The following is a 13,079-nucleotide window of genomic DNA, read 5'->3' as shown; positions in this document are numbered from 1 at the left end:
GGGTATTTATAGCCATATATTACGAAAGCATATTGTGAAAATAGTGATTCAGTAAAATCACGGTATTTTGTGCATACCACATTAGGAAATGTATTGCAATTTATAAAAAAACAAGCCAATGTCATATATCAGTGTGAAACAGCATATAACGAAATTAACAATTATTGGTTTCAGTGATGAATAGAACTGTGAAAACAGACCCGACCATTAAAAATGACTAACATGTAAATGTTTCAACACAAATAATTTCCAACTCCTCATCTTTGAAACAAAGACTAGGCATGTGTAATTAATGACATTTCTAAATAGATGAAATTAAAAAATATATATTATTGCATTCATTGTACTACATTACAGTACAGTATATTGTACATAATGTTTTAAATAAAGTTTATTATGTTTTAAAATGTATTAATAAATTACATTTAATCTTTGTTATTTTTCCTAGAGTAAAGTAAAAATAAATTAATCAATAAAAGAAATCGTCGGAACGCATCGCAGGTAGGCGCACACGAGACGCATCCGTCTGCGTTGAGTCTGCGTTTTTTTAACGCAGGCGCATGCGTTAAAAAACGCTCGTCTGCGCCGGGCATTAGTTTGTGCGTACATTGTGTGCACACTGTGGCAATATTCATTCTTGTTTGTTACTGAACACTAAATTATAACCTTTCTGTCACATTCTTTACAACATTATGTAACTTTTCAACAATGCGACGTCTCCAACGTCAGGAACGTTTCGAGGCTGTAGGCATGCTCCAAGTTGGCACCACCCAGCGAATTGTGGCCCGTAGACTTAATGTGTCACAATCAGTCATTAGCTGAACGTGGGCCCGATGTCGACAAACCAGAAATGTGGATGATCGTCCCCGTTCAGGACGGTCAAGGGCACAACTCCCTTTCAGGACCGCTTTATTAGGACTTACACATTGAGGAATCGAGGTCAATCAGCCGATCAAATCGCAAGAGAACTCCGTGTTACAACTACCGTTACAGTGTCTAGTCAGACTATTCGTAACAGACTGCATAGAAGTAACATCCACCATGTCGAATTACGTTACCCCACATTTGACTGCAAGACACATTTCTGCCAGACGTCAATGGTGTACACATCGTTGACATTGGGCTAACTGGCATTTGGCCCGGGTAATGTTTTCAGACGAGTCCAGATTCACACTAAACTTCCATGATCGACAAGAGCGTGTCTGGTGACATCCCAATGAACGATACGCTAATGTTAACGTTCATCGTCATGACCGATTTGGCGGAGAGTCTGTTATGATGTGGGGTGGCATCACCATGACTGCCAGAACCCAGCTGCATATTGTTCATGGGAGGGTCACTGGGCAGTACTACCGTGACAACATCCTGGCATCGATCGTTGTGCCCTTCGCACGTCAGGCTGAACTCCATTTTGGATTTTTTTCAGGACGACAACGCCCGTGCTCACCGGAGTCTACTGGTCACTGCATACCTGTACACTCCCGTGACCAGCCCTAAGCCCAGACCTTTCACCCATTGAGCACATGTGGGACATCATTAACATCATCAACGTCTCCGAGAACGTCAACATAATCCAATCAATTTGGCAGAATTAGGCGCCGCTCTCCAAGAGGAATGGGACAGGATTCCCCCAAAATGTTATTGGAAGTTTAATCAGGAGCATGTCACGTCGGATTCGTGCGTGCTTGGCAAACCGCGGGGGTTTTACCCGTTACTAGTGCAAATATCGAAAACGTCAAATTGACAAGCACCACCCATGTTGCCTTTCTGTGTCTCCTCCGGACCTACATCACTATCCTGGCTAGAATCTTTGATACCAAATTTTTTGTTGCACGAGTGCTCGAGTTTTACCATTAATTATTATTGCAATAAATATTCATACATCTCTGTTATACTGTGTTATATTTAAATATCCTCTATTTATTTTGAACCGTATGTGTGTTCTATTCACCTCTGAACGTCTTTTTGGAGACTCTCAAGGGTTTAACAGGTTTACCAAACGCATAGGAGTCGAAAAATACTAGCAACTGGGGGTGGTGGTGGTGGTGGGGGGGGGGGGGGGGGACCAGTAATGTATTAATTCGCCACCACCCTCTCCCACCCCCAACAGTGGGGAACTAGTGTATTAATTACTTACAGAGGTGGACTTGCCAGTCCCCCTTGCCCGTCTGGCGTATTATTTGTTTTCTCATAAAACGTTTGACTAAATTCACGTTTCACTGTAGAGATTCAGATTCTTTGGGTCAAAGAAACTATAGACTGGCTGTAATATATTTTCAGCTGAACAAGATACAATACAGAAGTATTATTCAGTGTATAATTTCTTTATTCATACATGGACACAACATACATTTATTAAACGGTCTTGATCATAAGTAAAACAGTGTTGTTGAAAGCACACACGGGCAAACACTGCGCGCGCGCACACACACACACTCTCTCTCTCTCTCTCTCTCTCTCTCTCTCTCTCTCTCTCTCTCTCTCTCTCTCTCTCTCTCTCTCTCTCTCTCTCTCCATATATATATATATCTTTTACAAAACAAACAATTCAATTAACAGAATTTATCATTTATATTATGTTATACTCGTATATATTAAAGACCTGTTATGAAGTACCATAATGCGGTTAACATTCCATCATGCAAAACTAGGCCCTATTCTAGTGATGTAATTGCATCATGTTCAGCTCTGAAAAGGCAAAATCCCGTTTCATAAGCATTAAACGTGATGTGTGTCATGTAGATGTACCGTGCTGGTTCCCTAACAGAAGACGTTTGTTTGTGTTTCCTCACAGCTAGATACCGCAATAAAGGTCTGAAGAAACCAGAGAACATCCCATTACATCCACGCCGAGCTTGACAAGACTTGAATGCCGTGTGTGAAATACATCACCATGGACATGATGCTCATGAATCTAACTCTGGTTAATGAAGGATTCAGACGACATGATACACACTACTCTGACATTCTTCTCACTTAGACTGTTGAGACCTATTTTGTAACAGCACAACCTGATAATTAAAAAAACACCAAAAATCCCCGACTCATTCTGTAGTAAAACCAGACTTTTGTTTTTAATTTGAAAGTTTCATTATAACGAGGGGAAGATCTCCATCCATTCTGTAACACTTCTAATATTCCAAAATGTAATACAGTCACAAAGCAAAATGTAATAACACCCGAAAGCAAAATGTAATGACATTCTAAACAAAAATGTAATAACATCCCAAAGAAAAATGTAATAATTGAAAGCATGAAAGGGTTTTTTAAATAGTTGTTTTGTTTTCTAAATATGATTATTTTGAAGGACTTCTAATCCTCAAAGATAAATTATATTCATATAGAATCTATACATTTAAACACTTTTTAAAAACGATTTTGACATAAATTACAATAAGACTTTCCACCGTATCTAGCACAACAATAACAATCTGTGGCATTTATTGTTCCAAGAATTCGTTTGCAAGTTTTGGTTATCTAAGCTAGCTTTGGGAGTGGCAGTCCTGCTATAGGCGCTGCAAGAGGAATGAAACATCGTATTATGGATCCCCTAGGAAAGTGACGGTCCTCCCATCACGATTTTGCCTAAAACGTCCTTTCGACTCTGCATTGTGCAGAGATACGATTTTGATTACGGTATACAGTTATGTCATTTATATTTATATTTGCAGGCAAGGTCTCACGATAGTCAACATTCTAAATGGACCAACACATTACCTCAACATATATACATAGAAAATTGTACGTGACTGACGTTGGATATATTTTATCTAACGTATATAAGTGTAGTATTCTATTTCTTAAACATCCTCAAAAGCCACGTTTAAACGGAATTTCAACGTCTTTTTTCGACCAAACATTGACTACGCTTGTGTTTGTAGTTCAGCTTGTGCGTAACAGGGCAATAAGTTTCAGGTTAACTTATACGTCACAAAACAATCAATTTCGGGCGTGCTTATTTCATTGGATGATGTGCCTTTCGCATTCTGGTCATCACCGTGGACCAGCCAGTAAGATGTCTTTAAATCGATATCACACGCACATGAGAGATAGCCGTGTGATAACAAATATCTCCGTATGGGTGTCCTTAAAACCCTGGAACAGATTAAGGATTCATTGATGCATCCAAATATACGTCACAAAACAATCAATTTCGGGCGTGCTTATTTCATTGGATGATATGTCTTTAGCATTCTGGTCATCACCGTGGACCAGCCAGTAAGATGTCTTTAAATCGATATCACAGGCACATGAGAGATAGCCGTGTGATAACAAATATCTCCGTACGAGTGTCCTTAAAGCCCTGGAACAGATTAAGGATTCATTGATGCATCCAAATATATGGACACCAACGTATACTCTGTTAGCAATGTTACCAGTTACACCACAAAACGTTATAAAAAAAGAGGATATTAGTCTTTCAAATACAGTAAACATATTAGTAATTTTAAAACTGGACAAATCCAACTTATTTATTTAAATTATTGCACCTTTTTTAAAGTTGGACAAATCGAACGATCGTATGTATGAGACGCATAAATCTTTATCAACCAAACAACCGACAGAATGTTAATAGCTTTTTGTTATTACATTTTAGGTTGGATCCCAAATGAGTTGTCTTGTGTTACGTAATGGGAGCACTTTTATTTTAATAAATGACTTCCGGTTTTAAATTTTTTTTTTAATTTGCACTTGTTACCAAATTGGGCCGGGTTTTCTAAATTACATTTTAAGTACATGTAGTAACAACAAATATTTTGATTATTATAAAAAAAACATGGTTATTAAGTGTACAAGATTATGCATGGATAACACATTAAAGGGATAGACCCTAGTTTTTAAACACTAAGACATGTTTCACACTATTAGAGCCGTTTATGATCACTGAAATCAAACATTACTTACATTTTATTGTTTAGATTATCCATTTCCATACAACCGAAGTGATTCTGGTCATCCTGGTGTTTCTAATACCACAAACATTCATTTTACTTATTTTTAAAAACGCACGTGCGTCTGAGAAGTAACGGTTATGGAATCGCGTTTTAGTCCATTTTTAAGGGTATTTCAGCGTCACATACTCTTGTTTCACTCTGTTGTATCTAAATTTGTTACAGGTTTGTAAATTAAAAAAACTTAGTGTCCATTTTTATGGGTCGAAACGGGTCTAGGTGAAAAATATGCCTTAGTGTTTAAAAAAAACTAGTGTTTGTCCTTTTACAGACTGGAATTTAGACACTAATCAATGATGATGAACGACATAAACATTTTACATCTTCATCATCGCCTTCGTCGTGATCATCGTCGTCATCGTCGTCTTTGACTCGATGATTCTTAGCAAAACGACAATTCGTTTTACCATTCGTATGATGCGTGTAATGATAAGAAATGGGGTTAGTGTGCAGTATATTCCGTTGCGGTTCCTGCTACCATCCGTATGATGCGTGTAATGATAAGAAATGGGCTTAGTGCGCAGTATATCCCGTTGCGGTTCCTGCTACCATCCGTATGATGCGTGTAATGATAAGAAATGGGGTTAGTGTGCAGTGTATCCCATTGCGGTTCCTGCTACCATCCGTATGATGCGTGTAATGATAAGAAATGGGGTTAGTGTGCAGTATATCCCGTTGCGGTTCCTGTTACCATCCGTATGATGCGTGTAATGATAAGAAATGGTGTTAGTGTGCAGTATATCCCATTGCGTTTCCTGCTTCATCGACGATACCATGTGAAGCACCAAATGCTACTTGTCGGAGTGAAACGTGTCATCTGTTGACGGTCTATCACGATGAAACAATAGAGAGACTGGTGTCCTGCGACGTTGGACTGTTAAAATGCACCTGCTTGTTTCTCTTTTTACTAGGTTTTCCAACGAACGTGTTCTCTCGGTAGTACGGGGGTCTTTCTTCGTTTGTCGTCGAAAGTTCTGCAAGAGGAAACATACTGTGTTAGACCTGTCGTCGTCAGATTTGTTAACTATTGTTTTATGTAGCAAGATTTGTTCTTACGTTCACAAAGTCAGAGACGGATGTAGAATTTGTTTAGTTAGGAGGGCGCAACGTTTAAAAAACGCACCAACAATATACAGAAATAGGGTGCAATGTTTAAAAAGGCATCTGCAATAATCAAAAGTACAAAAAGAAAAAAAATGTTTTATTTAACGACGCACTCAACACATTTTATTTATGGTTATATGGCGTCAGACATATCGTTATGGACAACACAGATATATAGAGAGGAAACCCGCTGTCGCCACTTTATGGGCTACTTTTTTCAATTAGCAGTAGGAGATCTTTTATATGCACCATCCCACAGACAGAATAGTACATAACACGACCTTTGTTGTGGGGCACTGGCTGGAACGAGAAATAGCCCAATGGGCCACCGACGGAGATCGATCCTAAACCGACCGCGCATCAAGCGAGAGCTTTACCACTGGGCTATGTCCAGTCATCTTAAAAATACACTAAAATGCATTACATATCGCACTAAAATAAATACATTCATTGTATTAATCTGCTAAACAAGATTTTTCGGAATGGTTAGTCCCCACACTGAATCCGGGTTACAATCGATAAAAGTCAATAGTCAGTCAATGGGTATTTTTTTTTTTTTGTTCATGGTACATTTTGCATAGCAATAATATACATATTTATAAAATAACATATGTCATGTATCAATGTTGTCTGTTCTATGCGTGGTAGCAGTGTTCAGATACTTACACAGTTTAATTAGCTGTTTCGAATTGTCGCTGGACAGCAGTTGCGTTAATTTAAATGTTGATTGTTTATTATGATAAAAAAGGTTTAATATATTTATCTCTTATGGTACTGTAGAAAGGACACACTAGAACAAAGTGATATTCGTCTTCTACTACATTCATATTGCACAGACGACAAATTATATTATTTCTGTCAATATTGTGGTATCTGTCCGTTTCTATATAGAAATTATGGGAAGATAATCTATATTTACTCAAAATATGTTTATATTTCAGGGCAATGGGTTTTTAGGTAAGGCTGTAAACAATAATTATTAACAACGAATTCGTATAACAGACATTTTGAAGAATTGTTGAATACAGCAAACATAGATTGGATAAATTGATCAGTCATTCTCTGTTTGAATAGTGATATAAATGTATTGCAATTTTCTACATTTTGATTATACCATACGTGACCAAAACCATTGGTGAGAAGCAGGTCTCGTATTTGACTAACCCAGTTAACAGAACGTGGATTTCTTATGCACACGTCATATAGGGTGGTATAACACTCTTTCAAAATACAGTTATTTGTATTCAACACATTTATCAAATATTTAACAATACTTATGTACAAATGTGATCTACCTAATTCAAAACAGACCATCATATTAGTAATGTCCAGACATTTTGTCAGATGCACTGCATAGGTTAACACTAGAATAGGATACAGAGAAACATCGATTCTGCAGCAGCGATCTTTGCAAATATGACAATAACCAACAAGAACACACTGTAAAAACGTTAAATGGACATTCCGACTCATACAATATTTCTGAATCCAGGACATTTGCCCCCCAGTCCAAAAATGGATAGGTGGACATTTGACCCCAGTCGAAATGATGGCTAGGACATTTGTCCCCCAATAGAAATGTTGGCTAGGACATTTGCCCCCCAGTAGAAATGTTGGCTAGGACATTTGCCCCCCAGTAGAAATGTTGACTAGGACATTTGCCCCCCAGTATAAAAATTGGTTTAATTAGCAACTTAAATTACTAACCCTAACCCTAACCCTAACCCTAACCCATGTGCTTTCTAATGTGCTTTTTCAACATGTGCTCAAAATGAAAATAAAGTTGTTCACAATATTTAGTGTTTTTGTTTCATTTTATCAATATAGTAGATATCTACTGGAGGGCAAATGTCCACCTATCCATTTTTGGACTGGGGGGCAAATGTCCTGGGGGGAAAATGTCCGTATTCCAATATTTCTACGATTAAACTTACATATTAAATATATTTTCTTGTTTAGAATATCAGTGTCTGTATATTCAATGTGTTTCTGGTCGTCTTTATATGTGTAAGAAGCCCAAACTGGATTTTGTTGTCAAATAATTTCATACGTACGAAAAAACAAATATTAGAACGATCAGAAACACGTTCAATATACAGCCACTAATATTTTATGCAGAAAAATATATTTGATATGTAATTACAATCGTTAAAAGGTCTCTGTTGGTCGATAACATCTTAAAAATTACAGCAAACTCGGTAATGTCCCTTTAATTATTATAGTTTTAAATACCATGTTTCGCCATTTTCTCATTTAATTGCAATACATAACTAAACAGACTAACTAAACAGACTGTTGCATAATTAACTCGAAAATATTAAAACTGTAATTATTGGCCAAAATAAAAGGTACAAAGAAACATTTAAGTACAATTTTACTGTGCAAAAATGAATAGATACTCTTTTGTTGGAAAACCACCATTACACAAAGGCAATGCGGTCCCTTTGATAGCTGTGGACAACCATTCGTGGATTAAGAAGATTAAACCAAAGATGCCATTTTCCCTGTGAGCGTACTACTTCGGTGGAATGATAAGCTGCTTATGCAACAGGTTTTTTGTGTGTTAAAATCATCAATTGCAATCGATTTGTTCCAAGCTTAATCTGTGCACGTTCATTCGTTTTCTAACAATTACAGCAGTCTTCTTCGGCGTTACTTCACAAACTGTGTATTTATACATTAGTCCGGCCTTGATGGCTATCGATTCCGAGTCAGTACGTGGACGATGCCGGTTGGTATTAGACGTTTCCTTGATCCCCTCCCCCAACTCCTGGAGTGGGCGGTGGTACAAGAGTTTGGGGAAGTGCGTGGTGGGATTGCATGTGGTTCACAAGACTTCTACTTTGATAAGCTTATACTATCCGAAGAGAAAAGATGGGGGTGGAGAAGGATTCGAAGGAACAGGCCCAGTGCTTATAAAACGTCTTCGGCCGATTTTACGAATCCTTCCCACAGTTCAGTCATCAAAAGTTTCGGTAACGTTCGCGAACTATTTGGATTGGTTCCCGATGTGGCCATTTGATTTATCGTGAAATATATGTATGTATAATAAGCATATAAAAAAACACTAATGTATTATGAAAAGATCTTCTGCGTATTAATATTATAAATCTGTAAATAATTTCTATATATTTGACAATATAACATACCTATAAATAATTTTAAATAATAAATACACATAATAAATAATAATAATAATAATAATAATAATAATAATAATAATAATAATCAATAATAATAATAGTAATAGTAATAATAGTAGTGATAATAATAATCTATACAATTAGTTTTGTCCAAATATTTGACTTTTCTTCAAATTTGATTGCCCGCTTATTCATTGTGGAACTATGTATGTAGGCCTACTTGTCTATATGTTAACGGCAAAACCCTTCTCCACAATCAAGACCGTATCTCTACACAATGCAGAGTACAATGGGCATTTTGAACAAGGGAAGGGAAGGGAACTATTTTAACATGCCCACATCCTTACGGTTCAGGCACGCCCACCATGGATTCAGGTTCTGGCATAGCCAGTCCGCGGTTCCATGGCGTTTTGAACAATGGCGATTGACTCCGTGAATCTCTTTATAATGCCTTGTTCACAGGAGGATAGCCACTCCCCAGTAGACCCTTCACCGGACAACACACCCCCCCCCCCCCACCTTTCCCGAACCGCTAAAAGAGAACTGCCACTCCTAGACTAGGTTACTAAATCAAACCTAGCACAGGCCAGAGCTGATTGAAATTGTGGTAATATCAGGTGTTCGCGTAAAAAGAGCATATCCTGCTCCATCGGTGGCACCGGCCTCGGTGGCGTCGTGGTTAGGCCATCGGTCTACAGGCTGGTAGGTACTGGGTTCGGATCCCAGTCGAGGCATGGGATTTTTAATCCAGATACCGGCTCCAAACCCTGAGTGAGTGCTCAGCAAGGCTCAATGGGTAGATGTAAACCACTTGCACCGACCAGTGATCCATAACTGGTTCAACAAAGGCCATGGTTTGTGCTATCCTGCCTGTGGGAAGCGCAACTAAAAGATCCCTTGCTGCCTGTCGTAAAAGAGTAGCCTATGTGGTGACAGCGGGTTTCCTCTAAAAAACAGTGTCAGAATGACCATATGTTTGACGTCCAACAGCCGATGATAAGATAAAAAAATTCATGTGCTCTAGTGGCGTCGTTAAATAAAACAAACTTTACTTTTTACCATCGGTGGCACCCGTCATAAGTACTGCCACCATGGCTATCAAAGTTTGTTTTGTTTAACGACACCACTGGAGCACATTGATTAATTAATCATCGGCTATTGGATGTCAAACACTTGGTAATTCTTACTCATAGTCATTAGAGGAAACCCGCTACATTTTTTCTCTAATGCAGCTGAGGGATCTTTTATATGCACTTTCCCACAGACAAGAAAGCACATACTACGGCCTTTGTCCAGTTGTGGTGCACTAGTTGTAACGAGAAAAAAACAACAATCAGCTGAATGTATCCACCGAGGTGGTTCGATCCTGCGACGCAAGCACCTCAAGCAAGCACTCAACCGATTGAGCTAAATCCCCCCCCCCCTCCCCCCATAGCTATCAATCCAGACACTACATCTAAAACGATGAAATGAAAAAGTATGCACAAGTTCAAAATATGGATTTAGCATCAGCTTTCATTTTAGTCTGTGATGCATCGTATCTAGTAGATACAGCCTCCAAATGTCTGCCATAAAATGTTCGAGTGCCGTCGGGAGTCCCTGGACATCATAACCCTAATGAAAGAACCTTTACGCCAGAATGATATGGCTTTGTTTGGCTTTATCTGCATACAATGAGCATGCCCTAAGGTATGTTAGAAGTTGTACTATATTGACGCCAAACGATGGAGCAGAAAGCTCGACATAAAGGAACCATTGATTTTTGGAAAGTTGAAAAATCATCCCTTTTGTCATACAACTTAGTTTGGGGGCCCTTAAATCTCTATGCATAGATCGACGTATCAAACTGATTTAATAGCTTCAGATGTTTCTTTTATTTCTGACTCTCGTGTGAGTAAATCATGGGTTTTGTTAACTCACCTCGCATCTCGATTGTAGACACTGGTGACGTCACATCTTTACTTGACCGCGCCCATTTGTTCTTGAGACAGCAAAGGACGACTATTAGGACGATGATGATGAGCACAACGATGACGATGACTATCACAGCGATGATGGCGACGCTGAAACAGTAAAGTGCAGTATAGTGCAGTATAGTACAGTATAGTGCAGTACAGTAGTTTAGTGCAGTATAGTACAGTATAGTGCAGTACAGTAGTTTAGTGCAGTATAGTACAGTATAGCGCAGTACAGTAGTTTAGTGCAGTATAGTACAGCATAGTGCAGTATAATAGTTTAGTGCAGTACAGTACAGTAGAGCGCAGTATAGTAGTTTAGTGCAATATAGTACAATTTAAAGCTTTCTCTTGAGCTAGTGATATTTGGATGTAAAGATAATATTAAAACTGATAATGTTTTTGACCTGCTACTATTATTAGCTAAATATTTTATATATAAATGTAAAGTGCAAAGGGTCCAATTAAATATTATACACTTCCAAAACGAAGCTAAACAAAGATATAAAGTAGAAAAATTTATTTATCTTAGTAAGAACAATCTTAATAAATTCTTCACCAAGTGGTCAGTGTATTATTCTCTCTTTGAACAGACCTAATTTTTGTAACTTTCCTTGTGCATCGTCTTGGTCCTAGCGATCCACGCATTAATAATGTAGATACATACATACGTATATATGTGTGTGTGTGTGTGTGTGTGTGTGTGTGTGTGTGTGTATGTATGTATGTATGTATATATATATATATATATATATATATATATATATATATATATATATATATCATGTACGTATTTTAAATATTTATGTACGTCGTTCATAGAATGGAAAAGGATGAAAGTGTGTTGTTGTTTTTTTGCGTGAGAGAAAGATAAATGGATAGCTACATTGATTAGACATGTAGTGAGAGAGAGAGAGAGAGAGAGAGAGAGAGAGAGAGAGAGAGAGAGAGAGAGAGAGAGAGAGAGAGAGAGAGAGAGGCGGGGATCGAGAGGGGGTGGGGGTGGGGTGATGTGGGGTTTGCAAGCCAGTACCCTAAAGTATTATATTATGTAGTTTTATTATTTTTATGTACACAACCCATGTTTTATCCTTGGCATGTGTTGTTCTAATTGTAAATAAGGGGCTGGCAATAAAACTTGTAAAAAAAAAATAAAAAAAAATAAAAAAATATATATAGTACAATATAGTGCACTATAGTAGTTTAGTGTAGTATAGTACAGTATAGTGCAGTACAGTAGTTTAATGCGTATAGTACAGGGGCCCGTTCCACGAAGCAATCGTAGTACTAAGATCACCTTAAGTGCATACAGTAGTTATACAGTTACGGTTATCTTAGCGCTAAGGTCGCTTCGTGGAACGGGGCCCTGTACAGTATAGCGCAGTATAGTAGTTTAGTGCAATATAGTAGTTTAACGCAGTATAGTAGTTTAGCGCAGTATAGTAGTTTAGCGCAGTATAGTAGTTTAGTGCAGTATAGTAGTTTAGCGCAGTATAGTAGTTTAGTGCAGTATAGTAGTTTAGTGCAGTATAGTACAATATGGTACAGAATAATACAGTACAGTAAAGTATAGTACAATATAGTACAACAATACATGGATTTTTATTTTAAAAATAGTACGCCAGTTCATCACGGCAACACATGGATTTTGAATCAAAGTCTTGTACGCGACATCGGAACAGCAATACATGAGCTGTAAATCGAAGTATAGCACGCGACTTCATATCGTTCGTGACACATGATTTTCATTAACAGTATCGTACGCAACATCAGCACGGCACGGTGGATTTTGATAGGGTAGTGTACTCATGTGGCTGGTTACATGATCCTGGTCAAAAACTATTTGCTAATACCAGGGCCGTACCCTCCGGAGGGGGAGGGGGCAGTTACCCCACTCCCCCCCCCCCCCGAGAATCTCGCTTTTT

This window comes from Gigantopelta aegis, chromosome 3, assembly GCF_016097555.1.
Source record: "Gigantopelta aegis isolate Gae_Host chromosome 3, Gae_host_genome, whole genome shotgun sequence".
NCBI classification, from domain to species: domain Eukaryota; kingdom Metazoa; phylum Mollusca; class Gastropoda; order Neomphalida; family Peltospiridae; genus Gigantopelta; species Gigantopelta aegis.
This window is presented reverse-complemented; position numbering follows the sequence as displayed.